This window comes from Leopardus geoffroyi, chromosome A2, assembly GCF_018350155.1.
Source record: "Leopardus geoffroyi isolate Oge1 chromosome A2, O.geoffroyi_Oge1_pat1.0, whole genome shotgun sequence".
NCBI lineage: Eukaryota > Metazoa > Chordata > Mammalia > Carnivora > Felidae > Leopardus > Leopardus geoffroyi.
In genome coordinates, this window is record NC_059331.1 from 151,683,760 (window position 1) to 151,701,563 (window position 17,804).

The following is a 17,804-nucleotide window of genomic DNA, read 5'->3' on the forward strand; positions in this document are numbered from 1 at the left end:
CAAAGATTTCCAGAAGATTCTGATGCACCTAGTCACTGGGCAGGGAGCAGTGGACTCAGGGGTCACTTGGGCCCCTTCTAGCTTGAAAGCACCCGAATTCACATAACCATGAACTCAGATGGCTCGACTTATGTCGTATGTCGGCAGTCGTCACGATTTGCCTGCACGCTATGCCTGTTTGAGATTGTTCTCTATGGCTGATGGAGGCGTGAGCGCTTTTCCTCCCCGCGTTGACTTCGGACTGCTAGCTTCCGGGCCTGGCACATGATGGGTGGCTCAAAAACGGAATGAATCAATGAATGAGCAAGGCAGGTCCTTAAATCAGAGATCAGCCTTGTTTATTACGAACCTCTCACTGGGCCAAGCGAAAGTGCTGGCAACATAGTCCATACTAACAGGTGTTCGAGCGTGGACGAGACACGTACCGGACATGTGTCATTTTTGCTGGTATAGAAGCCGGTAGGTACCTTAAGCAGGCTGAGTGCCGTGTTGACCCCAGGTGACAGTGTTTTGGTTCTTCCCTTGTATGTATTTTTTGGCCAAGGCAGAGCCTACGTAGGCAGCATCAGACCGCACAGGACCTGGGGGAAAGCGTTTAGATGAATCTGTGCATTTCGCTTCCTTGTGCACAGGAGCTCCCAGGGTCAGCCAGCTGTTGTCAGGCAAGTGGGGTGGCACCTTGGAGCAGAATCCATCATCCCAGGGGAGCCGCCCATCCAGCCATGGCCTGACTTGCCCTGCGGGGTTTGCCAGCACCAGAGTTCTTGGCACCGCCCCGGGAGAGCTGGAGTCCTTCCCCGCAGCGTGGCCTGGAAAACCAGGAGGGAAAATGTGGGCTTTGTGCTCTGGAAGGTAGAGCAGGGTGTAACACCACAGCTCCACCGGGCCCTGGAGGTCACAGCCTCCAGGGTGCGTCTGTGGCTGTGTCCTGTGGGCACACCCCCCACCCCAGCCTGCAGCCTGCAGCCCTTCTGGTCTGGAGAAAGCAGTCCTGAAGCCTCCTCACCATCATGGTCCTGACCCGCAGGGGCAGGGCGGTGGCTTCATCATGGCCAATGTGCTCAGCTAGTTCTTGCCTCTTAGGTGTTCCTATGGTTACAAAGCAGCTCTTCTCTGGAGTAGACAGCCTTAGAATTTATGAATAACATTTACATACAGGGTCACATTGAATCCTGTACAGTGGGTTACATACGAACTGGGCAGGATGGTGAAGAAACACGTATTTTCTTTAACAACGTTGGCCAGAAGCGTGTTTGCTTCTCCAGCTCAGCCGTTTTGCCGGCTCTGCTCTGCCTTTCACCTCTGCTCATGCAACACAGAATGTTTATTAGAACAGCAGTTCTCCTCTGGTCTCTCTGACACTGAGTTTTGCCTTGGAAGTGGGCTATGATTGAACTAGTGAACTGATTTAAGAACCAGGGTACCTCTGCGAGAAGGCCATTAGAGAAGATCGTAGATATCCATAAAATTAATCATAATAAATACCCAACAATAACTGACATCTGTATGGTGCCCACTAGGAGCCGACTGTCCTAACCGAGGAGAAAATGGAGGCCCTGAGAGGGTGGGTGACTCACACACAGTCACACGGCTGGTTTCAGCGAGGTTGGTGTCTTCTCCATTTTGGTCTGTGTCCCTCACCACCACGCTGCTTCCTCGGGTGTCTGTAGGTCCCCTTTCTTCTCCATTCTCTGTTCCGTGCTCCTGCACTTAAAAAAAAAAAAAATGGAGGGAAAATCCAGGCAACATAAAGTTAACCATTTTAAAGTGTACTGTTCAGGGACATTCAGCACATTCCCAGTGTTTTGCAACCATCACCTCTATCTAGTTCCAGAACATTTTTCTTTCTCCAAAAGGAAACCCTGAGCCCATTGAGCAATCACTCCACATTCCCTCTGCTTCCCAGTCCCTGGCAACCACTAATCTGTTTTCGGTCTCTATGGATTTTTATTCTGGACATTTCATATAAATAGAATCACGCGGTACATGGCCTTTTGTGTCTGGCTTCTGTCACTTAGCATGTTTTTGAGATTCATCCCTGTTGTATCACTATGTCATTCCTTTTGATGACCGAATACTCTTCCATTGTGTGGCTAGGCCACATTTTGTTTGTCCACTCCTCTGTTGGTTCCACTTGGGTTGTTTCCACCTTTTGGCCATCGTGTATAATCCTGCTGTGAGCATTTGCGTACTTGTATTTGTTTGAATACCTGTTTTTGGTTCTCTTGGGTATGTTCGCCGAGGAATGGAATAGCTGGGTCAAATGGTGACTAAATGTTTCACTCTCTGCAGAACCTTCCAGTGCTTTTAGGTGGAGTAAATCTCTCCTTACTCTGAGCCTGGAACATGCTGGTGGTAAAGAAAATGCTGAGCCTCCTTCCTCACCTGGAGACAGTCCTCTAGTGTCCCTGCCTTTAGGGGTGACAGGAAAGGCAATCAGGTTTGAGGAAGAAAGCTGAGTGAGTCTGCTTGACTGCCAGAACAAAGCCCCACAGACTGGGGAACTTACCCAACAGAAATTAATTTTCTCTCACTTCTGGAGGTTGGAAGTCTGAGATCAAGGTGTCATCAGGATTGTTTTCTTTTTCTTTTTTCTTTTTTTTTCAAGTTTGTTTGTTTGTTTGTTTATTTATTTATTTATTTTTAATTTACATCCAAGGTAGTTAGCATATAGTGCAACAATGATTTCAGGAGTAGAGTCTTTAATGTCCCTTCCCTGTTTAGCCCATCCCCCATCCCACAACCCCTCCAGTAACCCTCTGTTTGTTCTCCATATTTAAGAGTCTCTTATGTTTTGTCCCCCCCCCCCAATATATGTTTTATATTATTTTTGCTTCCCTTCCCTTATGTTCATCTGTTTTGTCTCTTAAAGTCCTCAGGGGCGCCTGGGTGGCGCAGTCGGTTAAGCGTCCGACTTCAGCCAGGTCACGATCTCGCGGTCCGTGAGTTCGAGCCCCGCGTCAGGCTCTGGGCTGATGGCTCAGAGCCTGGAGGCTGTTTCCGATTCTGTGTCTCCCTCTCTCTCTGCCCCTCCCCCGTTCATGCTCTGTCTCTCTCTGTCCCAAAAATAAATAAACGTTGAAAAAATAAAAAAAAGTCCTCATATGAGTGAAGTCGTATGATATTTGTCTTTCTCTGACTAATTTCACTTAGCATAATACCCTCCAGTTCCATCCATGTAGTTGCAAATGGCAAGATTTCATTCTTTTTAATTGCCGAGTAATACTCTATTGTATATATATATATACACACCACATCTTCTTTATCCATTCATCCATTGATGGACATTTGGGCTCTTTCCATACTTTGGCTATTATCAAAAGTGCTGCTGTAAACATTCGGGTGCATGTGCCCCTTCAAAACAGCTACCTGTATCCCTTGGATAAATACCTACTGGTACAATTGTGACTGATAGGGTAGTTCTATTTTTAACTTTTTGAGGAACCTCCATACTGTTTTCCAGAGTGGCTGCACCAGCTTGCATTCCCACCAACAATGCAAAAGAGATCCTTTTTCTCCGCATCCTCGCCAACATCGGTGGTTGCCTGAGTTGTTAATGTTAGCCATACTGACAGGTGTGAGGTGGTATCTCATTGTGGTTTTGATTTGAATTTCCCTGATGATGAGTGATGTTGAACATTTTTTCATGTGTCGGTTGGCCATCTGGATGTCTTCTTTGGAGAAATGTCTATTCATGTCTTTTGCCCATTTCTTCACTGGATTATTTGTTTTTTGGGGTGTTGAGTTTGATAAATTCCTTATAGATTTTGGATACTAACCCTTTATCTGGTATGTCACTTGCAAATATCTTCTCCCATTCCATCAGTTGCCTTTTAGTCTTGCTGATTGTTTCCTTCACTGTGCAGAAGGTTTTTATTTTGATGAGGTCCCAGTAGTTCATTTTTGCTTTTGTTTCCCTCGCCTCCAGAGATGTGTTGAGTAAGAAGTTGCTGCGGCCAAGGTCAAAGAGGTTTTTGCCTGTCTTCTGCTCAAGGATTTTGATGGCTTCCTGTCTTAAATTTAAGTCTTTCATCCATTTTGAGTTTATTTTTGTATAGGGTGTAAGGAAGTGGTCCAGGTTCATTCTTCTGCATGGAGCTGTCCAGTTTTCCCAGCACTGCTTGCTGAAGAGACGGTCTTTATTCCATTGGATATTCTTTCCTGCTTTGTCAAAGATTAGTTAGCCATAGGTTTGTGGGTCCATTTCTGGGTTCTCTATTCTGTTCCATTGATAGGGTTGTTTTCTTCTGAGGTTTTTTCCCGAGGTCTCCTCTCTGTGTCTTCTCTGTCTTCCCTCCATGCTTGTCTATGTCCTGATCTCCTCCTCTTATATGGACACCAGTCGGATTGAACAAGTGCCTGCCCACATGACCTCATTTTGCTTTGACTCCCTCTCTAATGGTCCTATTTGCCAATAGTCACATTCTGAGGTTCTGGGGACTCAGATTTCAACACCTGATTTCAGCCCTGCCTGGAAACAGGTGCATAATGTGGGTAGGGGACAACCTTTCTACCCCGTGGTTTCTCAGCTATAAAAGAAGAGAATAATACTAGTCCTAAAAATCGGTACATGTGAGGTAAATTGTGCTCATGTTTCTAGAACTGTGTTTGGCACAAGATAGGCACAAAAAAACAACAATTTGTGCTTTTGTTCCCTTACATCCTTAGGGCTTTCTATGTGTTATTTCCCCCAGCAAATATATTTGAAACATGGATTCTTCTCATGTGGCAAATGAAGGCATCATGAGGTGGGGTCCTGTCAGCTCTACGGTTGCAAAGTATCTGTTCTAGCTCCAGGCATCATGTCCATGTTCAGGTGAGAAGAAGAGCAAGGGTGTCACTACCGATGGGTTTGCCTTGTATCCAATAGTAAGACCATTTTTAGAAGCCTCCATAATTTTCCTTTAATGTTTCATGTCCAGCCTTGTGTCACATGGCTACCCCTACTCTAGCTGCAAGGGAGGCTGGGAAAGTGAGTATTTAATTGGGAAGTGAGCAAGAAGACAGGGAGGTGGGAATGGCCATTGGATGAGTCCACCATCAGTGTCCGCCATACCTTTCCCTTCTCCATGAGGCTCCATTCTCTCACCTAGATGCAAGGAGCCCTTTTCCCTTCTTGCTTCTAATCCTCTTTGAGTCTTGATTTCAGCACACATATACTCTTTAATCTGGCAGCTAGCGGTTATTTTGTGTTCCTCTGATCTTCCCTTCTAGACTAGAAACTCCCCAGGAGCAGAGGCCATTACTCGTTCATCTTTGCATTCCCTACAGCACCCAGGACTGTTGCTCAAACATACTCTGTATACAAATGTTTTGTTAATAGCTCATGAGTAGTGGCTTGAGTTTAAAAAATTGCCTTTTGTGTTATTTGGTTAAAACTCTTTATACTTTGTGAATATTTTAGAGTATACATGGCATTATAGCAAACATTTGTGTTCTTACCATTTGCGAAACATGTGATAATACCTGTAAGATGCTCAGCACACTGTAAGGACTCAAGACACATCAACCACCTCCATGTCCTTCAAGCCTTGTAGAATTCTAGTAGAGTGGGTGCCATTATTATACTTATTTTACAGATGGGGTAGCTGAGGTTTTACAGAAGTTTGTCCCCTGTTCCCAAACACCTACTAAGTTGCAGAGCTGGGATTTGAATGCTGATCTGTATGAATTCGAAGTCCGTGATTTTAACTATTAGCTGTATGATTTCCAGCCTAGACCACCCTTCCTTCCTTACCTTCTCCAACACCTGAAATTTAATGGAGGCTATGTTCTCGGGCACTGATTTTTATTTTTCACACCCTCTCTATCCACCTGGTCAAGGGATTTAGTGTATTAGCCTGTCCTTGTCAGGTTGAAGCCAGAAGAGCTATGGACTGTAATACTCAGTGACTGGGAAAGTCCCCCAAGAAAGCCGTTCTTGAACAGACCCCTCCCCCCCTCCCCATCCATGCCCTACAAGGCAATCCTTGACAAACCTGGACCAGCACTCAGCATGAATCTGACCAAGACAAGGCTCAGTTATGTCAGTCCCATTCATTGAGATGATCCTAGACCTCCTTCCTCTTTTTTTCTGATCTTTAAATGATTATCACTGGATTCCTGACCCCTTTCGTTTTGTATCTGACGATAAAATTTGGCTTCCCTAACCTGGTCCAGAAAACTCCTTAGATCACAGTTTTATTTGTTCTTCACGTTCTTGGCTGCATCATGTAAAATTTGAGTTCTGTTTAGCCCTAGAGGCTGTGATCTCATCCTAGCTGCATGGTGTCTCCATTTGGCCCACTGTGATGGGGGCCTCAGACCAAGTAGAACTTTATCCCAATAAAAATGTTCACTAGCTTTTAAAATATACAGTGACATAGATGAAGCAGGATTCCCTCTTATTACTAGCCAGCCCTATCCCTTCTTAGACTTTATTATTAAAACTTAACTGTCTTTAGGGGCGCCTGGGTGGATCACTTGGTTAAGCATCCACCTCTTGATTTTGGCTCAGGTCACGATCTCATAGTTCATGAGTTTGTGCCCTGAGTTGGGCTTTGTGCTGACAGCATGGAGCCTGCTTGTGATCTTCTCTCTGCCTCTCCCTGCTCACTCATGCACTCTCTCTGTGTCTCAAATAAAATAAACATTAAAAAAAAACCAACCAAAAAAACTCAACTGTCTTTATACAATGCCATCAGTCTGAATGAAAAGCCAACTATGTGTATATTCTCAAGGTTTTGCCATCCAAATGTCTGACTCTAAGGGAACCCTAGCATCTGTATGCATTGAACATACAAGCACCCTAACACTTGGAGAAGAATGAAAAACTCTGCAAATACAGGGACCATTGACATTTGTGGAGATGGGGTGAATAACTGACTAGCCTTCAAGTTGTTTCAGGCTGGTGTAGACAGAGCCCTGGCATTTTTCACATCAACTGTATAATTAAAGACCGATCCAAGTCAAATGACATAAAAATGAGGGGCAACAGAATCTAATACTCACCTCTCTGCCTACTTTTTCCAGCCTCTGGACTCAGGGGCATGTGCGGACTTGTACAGCCTCTGTAACCAGCTTTCTCAGCTCTCGCCTGTTTTAGAAGGCAAAACAACTCCCTTATCCCGACATACCACAGCTGCTTAGATGTGGTGATTTAACCTTCTTAAGATCAAAATCCCATTACTCACCCTGTCCACTATTATACTGGAAAGAGTATAGCCTGATAGATTGATATAAGTAGGCTAGCTAAAAAGATCTCATTCATATCACATCTATTCAAAAAAACAGAGATCTCTATTAAGCTGATAATTTCCAGAAGTGAGTACATTTGGCCTAAGGTCGATAGACAACTTTCACATAAGCTGTGCTGCTTTGTAATTTTCAGAATCCTCACTGCCTTCGGGAAGCGGTGGAAAGAGAAGGGAATTTGACATTAGACCAACGTGGACTCAAGTCTTGGGTCTAGTGTTTCCCAGCTATGTGACTCTTCTCTGTGAGCCTGTTTTGGTTTTGTTTTTATTTGCTTGTCCACTAGATACCGTTCGGGCCAATGTGAAGATTGAATGGGGTAATGTGTGGTGAGTTCTTTCCTGTGTCAGGCGTGTTAGTTCCCCATGCACCCACCCTTCATCTCTACTCCTTGTAACACTTATTTGTCATACTACTTGTGTTTTTGTTTTCTGTGGTTTAAGGGGTAAATGATGGAGGACACGGCCCAGCAGAATGGCATATCCATGTTCATATAACATTATATAAAAAGCTTACATGTTTTCATTCTACTGAGGTCTTCCAGGAGCCTTGCTTCCTTTTGCTTCTTTGCTTCCTTTTCATCCTACTGCAAGATGAATTAGATCATCCAGAAAGCACATTCTTCATTGAAAACATCAACACACCCTATTTCCTTTGAAGAACGGAATCAAAGGAACGCAAACAAGCACAGCAAAGAAACCCATCGCGCGCAGGCTGGGAAAATGTTGACTGTCTCTGGAATGCTTGGACCCAAGCCCTTCGCTGCAGTTTCCACAAAGCCAGAGGAGCTCCGGGTCAAGGTCCGTCCTCAGTGTCCGGCAGGACAGTGCCCTCTGCCTTCAAAACCCTTTCCTTTCCTTTCACGCTTCCAGAGCTTATGATGGTTGTCTATCTCAGCTGATGGGGACCAACTCCTTTCCTCCACAGACATTTGGTGTGTGCCAACCATGTGCTATCCCTGCAAGCAGGTGGAATTGCATTTTCAGGTCAATGGATCCAGTGCATTTATTAGCCTTGGGCAGAGGTGTATCTTCTTCTCCTCCTTCCTCTTCCCTCCTCCTCCCCCTCCCCTCCCCTCCTCCCCCTCCTCCTCCTCCTCCTCTTTCTTCTTCTTCTTCTTCTTCTTCTTCTTCTTCTTCTTCTTCTTCTTCTTCTGAGGCGCAGAGATGGAGAGAAAGAGAATCCCACGAGGGGCAGAAAGGGAAAGAGAGAGGGAGAGAGAGAGAGAAGCGGGGCTTGAGCTTATCGGATGCAGGGCTTGAACTCACCAACGGTGAGATCATGACCTGAGCCTAAGTCCCACGCTTAACTGCCCCACCCAGGCCCCCAAGGTGTGTCTTAAAATATTTGCATTTAGACATTGGAGAAAGAGTCAACTTATTCCTATAGCATAAGAACAAAGTCTTGGTTCCCAAGTCTTCAAAATTTAAATAAGGGGTTTTTTCCCCCCTACCAGTTGTAAGTGGCACCATACATAGCCCTCTCCTCTTTCACAATATGTAGAGGTTGTTTGATCGAAGGCAAACGTACTGAGCTGGTTGTTGTTTCTGAGTGTTTTTTTTAAGGGTGTTTTCCCCTCTCCTCCACCCCACATTTCTCCCTGAGTTCTTCCACACTTTTGGAGGAAGCTGGGAGAAACCCGCTTTTCCTTCCCTCTCGCACCTGCTCTGTCTGCAGGAGAGAGGGTGGGGTGACTTCCCTAATCAGTGAACCGATGGGCCTCCGAGCATGCACACCGCAGCACCTTCTGGGCTAATGAGGCTCAAACACCAAGTCTTGCTCTCTGAAGCATTCTCTGAACCGTCCCACTCTGGAATTTATGTTTTCTCCCTCCATCACCTGAAATCAGCTGGGGCCTCCCAGTGTCACTCTATCTAGCTAAACTTGAACCTGCAGTTTCTTTGAATTCCAGGGGGTGGAGAGAGGCTGATGGAGTCAGGGCCACCGCAGCCTGCTGGTCTCCAAGTCTTTGTGTGTGTCAGGCCCACACCTCAGCCGCCCTGATGTGACCACAGCTGCTTCTTCAGTGGCCAGAAAGTTCCACTCACACCAGTTGAACATGTTTCCTCCAGTGGGGTGCTTGAGGGACAGGGCGTCCCAGCCCTTCACACAGCTTTCCACCACCCTGCTGACTTCGCCCCTCTTCTCCCATCTTTCTGTTGACCTCCTCGTCCTCCCTCCGTGCCCCCACACCCAACTGTACCTCATCCCCAGCAGAGTGGCCCTGGCTCCCCTCTCGTGGGAAGCTCTCATGCCCAGGGCATCCATGCTCCTCAAGGTTCGCCATTAAGCCCTAGTATTCACCAAGTTACTCATCCAGACAGTTGCCTCTTGAAGAGAAATTCTGGTGGCAGTTATTTAAGATGACAATTTAGTCCCCAACACCGCTTGCACTGTTGGTATGGTATGGATCCTACCCACAATGGTGTGCTTTGCGGTACTTGTGAGGTGGTTGGGTGTTCCGTGCTGTCCCTGCTCACAGGAAACTGCCAACGCTGATTTCTGTTCAGGCGCCCCTCTGACAGGAACTTGGTTGTCCCTTTGTGCCCCCCACGGAGGGGGTCCCTACATGCAGGTCAGGGGGCTTTACATATATCCAGGGTGTTCTTTTTTTTTTTTTTTTTTAATTTTTTTTTCAACGTTTATTTATTTTGGGGACAGAGAGAGACAGAGCATGAACAGGGGAGGGGCAGAGAGAGAGGGAGACACAGAATCGGAAACAGGCTCCAGGCTCTCTGAGCCATCAGCCCAGAGCCTGACGCGGGGCTCGAACTCACGGACCGCGAGATCGTGACCTGGCTGAAGTCGGACGCTTAACCGACTGCGCCACCCAGGCGCCCCTATCCAGGGTGTTCTTCATGGGAGAACTTGGCAGGGAATTTCCACCTGGGACAGCTCATTCTCCTTACTGGGCCTCTCTGACTAAAGGGTCTCCTTTCTCCTGTTTAAAGTGCTCCTCATCTCTCCAGAGTCCAGACCGTCCTCCACTCCTGTTTTCAGTGGCCACCCTCTTCTGTCTCCTCCCTTTCCTCAGGCCTCTGAAAGGAAAATCTTTGTCTTTCACCGAAGTGGAAGTCATTTTGTTCTTTGTTTTGTTTGCTTGCTTTTGTGTTTTGTTTGTTTGTTCGTTTTTTACTTTTTTTCTGCTTTGGTGTAAGCTAGGGAAGAGAAAATGACCCTGTGGGACAAATAACAGGGAAGAGGGGAGGGAAATACACACATGGCCACAGAAAGGTGCACAGGCTGTGCACTGCACAAATGTAGGGCTCCATTCACACGGACACTGATGTGGTATGCAGAATGGGGTTTGCAACCTAGTGAAAATGCCTTCTTGGAACTCACTTCTCTCGTTCATGGATGCAGGGAGAGGGTGTTATACTTTGAGCTCCAAAGATCCCAATTTGAACCACTCAGTTCAATCACTATCTCACTGAACGGCTGAGGACTAATCTTTACTTATGAAAGCAAAGTTATAACATCTCATTTATAGAGTTTCTGAGAGAAAGACATGAGGTCTTATATTAACTTCATACTCTGAATTAGGTGCTCAATAAATGCCATTTTTCCAGAAGCGTCGTGCTGGTTGAAGGAGTGGTTGCCAGCATTGCTCCTGGGCCTTTTCGTGTGAAAATATTCGGGGCCCGTCAGAGATGCTGAGTATATCTGTTGGAAGCTGGAAAAGATACAGTCACTCCTCTTGGAACTTGATTGAAGAAAATGAAGAATTTGTCAAGGTGTGTGGCCTGCTGAGGCATCTCAAAGAGTCTTTAACAACAACCACAACAACCGCTTGAGCACACATGATATATTAGGCGCTGTTTTCGACACCTGGAGGTATTATTTGCCCTGGTGAAAATCAACCACTTCTGAACGCAGCACCCAAGACCCCATCCCTAGAATTCTGTCTTTGCAAAGGGTGAATGGTAACTTTCCACCCCTCCTTCCTGGCATTGCCTGGTGCTTTTGTAAATGTTTGGATTTCCCAATGCAGTATGTTTCCAGCAGCCCATGTGTCCCTTTCAGCCACTTACTTGCTTCTAAGCGATGAGTGGGAGACATTATCCACAGATGAACCCAAGACGCGGGTCTCTGGGCCAGTGGCTGCTGGAGCCAGCTTGTCCCCGCTAAGAGCCAGCGGTATGCGTCCCCCCCACCCCCCAGCTCAGCAGCAGTGACGTCACCTAGGTTCTTGAAATCAGCCACAGTGGAAGAAGTGTCTGCAGCAAGGAAACCAGCAAATGCTACAAAGCAGGACCACCCCTCCTTGGTTGCTGGTTTACCACCACCCCGCTGGCTTGCGCTCAGCACCGTGGCGGCTGGCCCACACCCTCGTGCAGAAAGCCTAACAGGATGTTTCAGACTTGGATGGAGGAGGCTGTAGAAAGCCTCGACTTCACAGACGTGCTTTAGCTGGAGAATTTCAGCCAGGCAGAGTTTCTACTTCTCTCAAGCCCCCAGTTGAAGAAAACAAGTAAGCAGGTCTTCAAAATCTGTGCTGAAGGGTGGCTTCTGGGGACCAGGTACACCTGTAGCGTCACCTCCTGTACCTGGCAACAGCTTAACGTGTTCAGGGACACCTTGTTTCTTTTAATGTGATGTCTCAGGATAGTCTGGGAATGAGACAGGAGGGCACAGTCCTTGTACAACCCCCCGCCCCCGGAACAAAAATAAAAGAATGGGTCGGCAGGTCCTGGACTTCGCTGTTTCTACACTAGATGGCGCTCTCTTCCTAGGAGAAGGAGGCAGTTGGGCACCTGCTAACAGCTGAACCAGCAGCCGGAGGCTTGGACTCCTCTGCACATCGCCATCGATTGCATCAGGGCAATTGGTTTGAGCTGCGCAATATTGAGGGCAAAGTCACTGGTTTGCTGCCTGTATCTGTGATCACAGGACTCAGCGTTAATCGTTTTTACTCCCGGTGGAAGGGGAGTAGGAAGAACCCACCCAACTGCAAGCCTTACTGCTGAGGAGTCTGACTTCCACAGATGAAGGAGAGGAAATTATAATTGATCCCCTACTTCTAATAAGTGACCGAAAGGCGCATCTGTCTCTAAATGGAAGACGGAGGAGACAGAAGAGATCTGCACCCTGCTTCTGAATTCATGGTTCCTCCCCTTCCCTCCATCTCTGCTGGTCTGTTCTTGTTCCTGCACATCAGCATTTCACATCTAGGATTCGCTCCCACGGCAGGTTGCAGGCACCTGAGGGGACAAATGCCGCTCAGGTGTGGGAAATGGCCCCCACAGTCCCTGTCACTGTCCCAGCCCCGCACAGATGTATAGGCACCGACCATGCCCTTGAGGTGCTCCCCTCACCGCCTCCTATGTCTGGCTGTCTCCCTGCATCGGCCAACTGGCTGGCCCCGGGATTCCCGTTCTCCTGGGCAGTCCGCCTCCCCTGAGCACCCCAGCCCAAGGCCATGCTTTTTACCTTGGCCCATTTTGGTCCCAGATGCCAGCTCTCGCTCTCTGACCTGGGATGGAACACAGTCCACATGCCACTGGGCTGGCTCGTGTTTTCCCCAGCTGTCACCTCCAGTATTGTGTGCCAAGCTTCCTACCGATTATGGATCTAGTCTGTTCCTCAGCATCTCTAAGCTGAGCCCTGCCCTTGAAGCCCTCCCCGAAGCTCGGTCCCATGCTGTTGGCTCCCACTTTCCTCATAGGCCAGTTGCCCTCGCTCCTAACCCTAAGTCCGTTGCTTCGAATCCGCTCACCCCAGGTGTTCCTTTGCCTCATCAGGAAGCCAGGAACCTTCTTAAACTTTACAGCTCTGCTCTCAGGATCCTTCTTTCAGGAGGAATCAACCTTGGGAAGTGGGGTCGGGAGTTTCGTGAAATGAATGTCTCGTCTCTTTGTGAAGGTTTGAGGAGGCTGCCGACATCTTATGCACGCCAGACTATTCCACATCTCATAGTCAAGATTAGAAGTTACATAAGGGCTTCATATTCCAACCTTTGTGGTCTTTCCAATGACACAGGTCCGTCAAGATCCCATCCTCCTCTCCGCAGCCAGTCATGACCAGGCCCTTCTGCTCCTCACTTACATCTCACTACACTAGTTTGAAGGGAACCAGTACTCCCTGCTTCCCAGCTACTCCTTTTCTTCCTTGTATTTCAAGAATCCCTGTCCGGAGAGGCAAATGAAGTCAAGTGAGAGTTTATTTAAGGTGAACAGATCATATTTGAATGCAGCAGGGAAAAATCCAGTTGGTAAGGAAAGCAAAAGTATTTGTGATCACCTGCAATGAAGACCAAGATGGCCACTCTTTTCCGATGCTTGCATTGCTCACAGGTATGGAGAGCCAAGAATGGGCCATGGGGCGTGTCTGAGGCTCATCAATCTTTCTAACACTAAAGGCTCACTTCTCCTGCTGACCAATTCTACCATTCCTTTCCTAACATGACCATGGAGATATCCTTCCTTAATTCAGGTCTTGATCTGTGGTTAGAATCCAACTCTCTTCCAGTCTTTTTTTTCTTTCTGGTGCCATGACAGGTCATTGTTGCCAATGGCCCCCATTAATGACCTGTCTGTATCTCTGCCCTTTGCTATGTGGCTTTGCAGTCTCCACCCCCTCCGATTCTGGGATGTGTGACTCGCTGTGGCTGATGGGACAGGAGCAGACTGAACCCTGAGATTCTGGGAATGATTAGGCTTGCCTCTTATCTCTCTGTCACTCTAGGCTGGTGGGATTAGACTGGGAAAGTGCTGGGAGGCTCTGGTGACATATTTTAATAAAAAAAGAACACAGATGATCGTGGCTGTTTGAGCCAGACCTGTCGGTGTGGTATCTATCTGAACATAGTGAGGGACTTTTGCAATCCTTGCCTGGGCTCCATTATTGCTGCCTCCTGGTCGCTAGATTTTAGCCTATTTGAGTTGAAGAAGTGAGCTGCTCCTGCATGAGAGGCACCCTTGTGGACTTCGGGGTTATCACAGTGTGACCCAGCCCCTGCCCATTGGGAACTAAAGTCAAACAACCAGGGCTTAATTACCTGGATTGTTATTATTATTATTTTAATTTTTAACATTTATTCATTTTTGAGAAACCGAGTGAGATTGAGCAGGGGAGGGGCAGACACACACACACACACACACACACACAGAATCCGAAGCAGGCTCCAGGCTCTGAGCTGTCCACACAGAGCCTGATGCGGAGCTTGAACTCACGAACCATGAAACTGTGACCTGGGTCAAAGTAGGACGCTTACCTGACTGAGCCACCCAGGCACCCCTAATTACAGACCAATGCATGCTGTCCACTATTGCCAGACTTCTCTGTCCCAAATACCACTTCCCTTCTAAATTCTCTCTTCTCTACTCAAAGAAATAGAGTGGTTCCCCGTGGCCTTTTGGATCAAGCCTGAACTCAGTCTGCTATGTTCGTAGCCCTGTAATCAGCCCTGTCCTAGTCATTCACTCCCATGTCCCACTGTTTCCTCCCACTCCAGTGTCCTCACCCCCTCTGGTTCACACAAGGCTCTTTGCCTTCCCTGATGCCTCTTCCTTACGCTCATTTCTCTCTCCACCTGCCACCACCCACACTGCCACGACACCTGTGCTGAGCCTACTTGCCTTTCTAGTTTAGACTCAGCCTTTCCCTTGTTCACAAAGCCTCCTTGTTGATGTTTGCCCGCTATTTTGAGAACCTACAATACTTGTAACTGGAAGCAAGTCTCACAGCCTTCCCTTTCCTCAGTGGCCGGTCATCAGAAGGCAAAAGCCATTGGCAAAGAATTTAGATGAGTTCTCCCTTAGAATGGTCAGCTCACAGCTTTTCTTGTGCTGAGGGAAGAGCTGCTAAGGAACGTGTGATCTTTTTCTCATTCTGTAAGCTAAAGAGGAATAAAGAAAGTAAACACTATTCTGTATGGTAATAGGATTTTCTAACCTCATGGATGGAGGTGGCATGTTGGAGATTATGAAATAGGTAGGAAACATTTCCTTCCCAGGAGAAGCTACTGTCTTTGAGAATTAATGTTTGTGCCGTATGGTGAGTGTGTGTGTGTGTGTGTGTGTGTGTGTGTGTGTGTGTGTATACAAATGGATCTGTTTCAACAGGTCCAACAGTTAAAGGGACGGTATATAACCTTTCAGATGAGAGATCGCAAAGGCAATCTGATCTAGAAGATCCTTCTGGACTCATTAGGAATGTGGGAATTCCAAACCCACTGGCTTGCTTTTGGGATTTGAGGGGTTAGTGGCTGTTGGTGGTAACCTAGGAAAACTCTCAGGACCCCCCTCCAGACTAAGTGATGGACAAGTATTTACCTGAGGAAAGTATTAGCAGGGAGAAAAAAGGTTTTAGCAGGCACTGTGGTCACTTTCGGTGCACAGGGCTTTGGTTTTTCTCAGAAGGTAATTGGAGATTCTAACTTGGCATAAAAGGAGATGCTATAAGGAGAGATTTGGGAATTTCAAGTCTGGGGCCAGGTTAGGACCTAAAGGTGTGCTGTGAGGGGTACCTTATGTGGAGGGATTAACATCTTAGATGCTGTCTTTCCCTTTGCAGTCTGAGAGAGTCCGATTTATATAGTGCTCAGCTTTATCTCTTCCCCTTCAACACGGAGTTCGTGTTTTTAATGCACCTAATTTTTGTGAGCATACCCCAGCGCACCTGGCATGGAGAAACGGGGGGATGGAAGGTCAGAGTGTCAGTGCATCTCAGCCCTCAGGGGTTTCTGATTTCTTTACGGCAGTTTTTTTAACTTTCTGATTTCAATCTGGTGAAAGTGTAAGAACGTTGACCCAAGCCAGATCTTCTGGCTGACCATTCAAAGCTGTCATACTTTCGTACCGGCATTTACGCTTTTGTACCCAATCCCATGTACGCCAGGTGAAAGCCACATGAAGTCACAGCGGTTGTGTGAATGAAGCTTTACAGCTTCAACCAAGGGAGCGAGGGAGAAGGGCTGCGTCCTCTTCCGGCGTGGGGTCCAGGCGCTGAAGACCTACACCCACATGGCTGCACCCGCACACAGGCCTTAGGCAGGGTTCTCCCGAGAAACAGAACCAATAGGATGTACACAGATATATAGAAAGAGGTTTACGATGAGGGATTGGCTCACATGATTATGGAGGCTGAGAAGCCACATGACTTGCCATCTGCAGGCAGGAGGCCCAGGGAGCCTGGTCGTTCTGGTCCAAAGCCAAAGGCCTGAGAACCAGGGGACCGATGGTAGAAGTCCCAGGCTGAGATCTGATGCCTGAGAACCAGGAGCCCTGATGCCCAAGGGCAGGAGAAGCTGGATGTCCCAGCTTCTAATGTCTTTAGGCCCTAATGGATGGGATGATGCCCACCTCCATTGGGAGAGCTTTTTTTGTGTGTTTGTTTGTTTGTTTGTTTGTTGTTGGTTGGTTGGTTCCTACCAGCTGTCTGGGTATCCCTTAGCCTAGTTCAGTTGACATAAAAATTAACCATCACAACATATATGCAGATATATTACGGCTCCGTTCGATTCCATACTTTGCAACTTGTAGTTCATTAATAGTAAGTATAACAGTAAATTTACCAAAAAGAAGTTTTCTTCTCTTAATACAGGCAACAATAGGATTAAATTTAATGCAGATTCAAGAATGCCACAATGTTAATCTCATCTTCAGCTGAATTAGACAGCTTTACAGTGTTATCAGATGATACATCATTAAAACAGGCATTTGAGAATTGCGTGTGGCAATTTTTGGTTAGGTATGAGGTCTGATTATTTTGAACTAGGAGGCCAGACCTCAAAACCATGAATGTAATTGTGAACAGCACTCTTACATAGATAAACCTTATCTGAATTAGTATTATGAAAGTCAGACTACAAAGTCAGCTGATTAAATAAAGAATCAGACCTGGGGCTATCTCTTTCTACTATTAAAGACCACGAATTTGTTTTTGACAAAACAGTATGGTTACATTGGTGTTGCTAATTTGAATATTGTTGGCTTTTCAATAATTTTTTTGGCATGTCATTTAAAAATTTGGTGTTTACAAATTAAAAAGAAATTCATACCAAATTTTATGTTTATGCTTAATCAAGTAACATACAAACATTTCAGGTCAAACTGGAAGGTCTCTGGAAATATTTTTCCTTTTAGGGGACTGTTCACTACTCTAGTTTGAGAATAACTGTGGTCTGGGAGAAACAAACTTGCATTATGTACGTGTTATTGGCACTGTTAATTTGTCTTATATTCTTCTATGATTAATTTTGTGCCTGATAAACTTAGCTCCCCAGTTACTATGCTTTTTTGGTGTGCCCCACAGCAGCTGGCACAAACAGGGCGCATCATAGCTGGTCAGTAAATTTTGACAAAAGGGGAGTGGTCTGGGCTCTAGGAGCACAGCGGCACTGAGAATGGCTTCACAAGAAATAAAGTGAAATGCATCCCTGTCTTGCAAAATGCTTTAGCTAGTCTGTAAGTTCGGATAGTACGAGGGTCTCTGCATCTCCACAGTCATTGAGGTGCTCGGTCAGTGCCTACAAAGTAAAAAGGCCTTACCCTCCACAAAAGGAGGAAAAAAGAAAAATAAACCACAATCTTCAGAGCCCTGTATATGTACATCCAGGGAATGCATTGCTG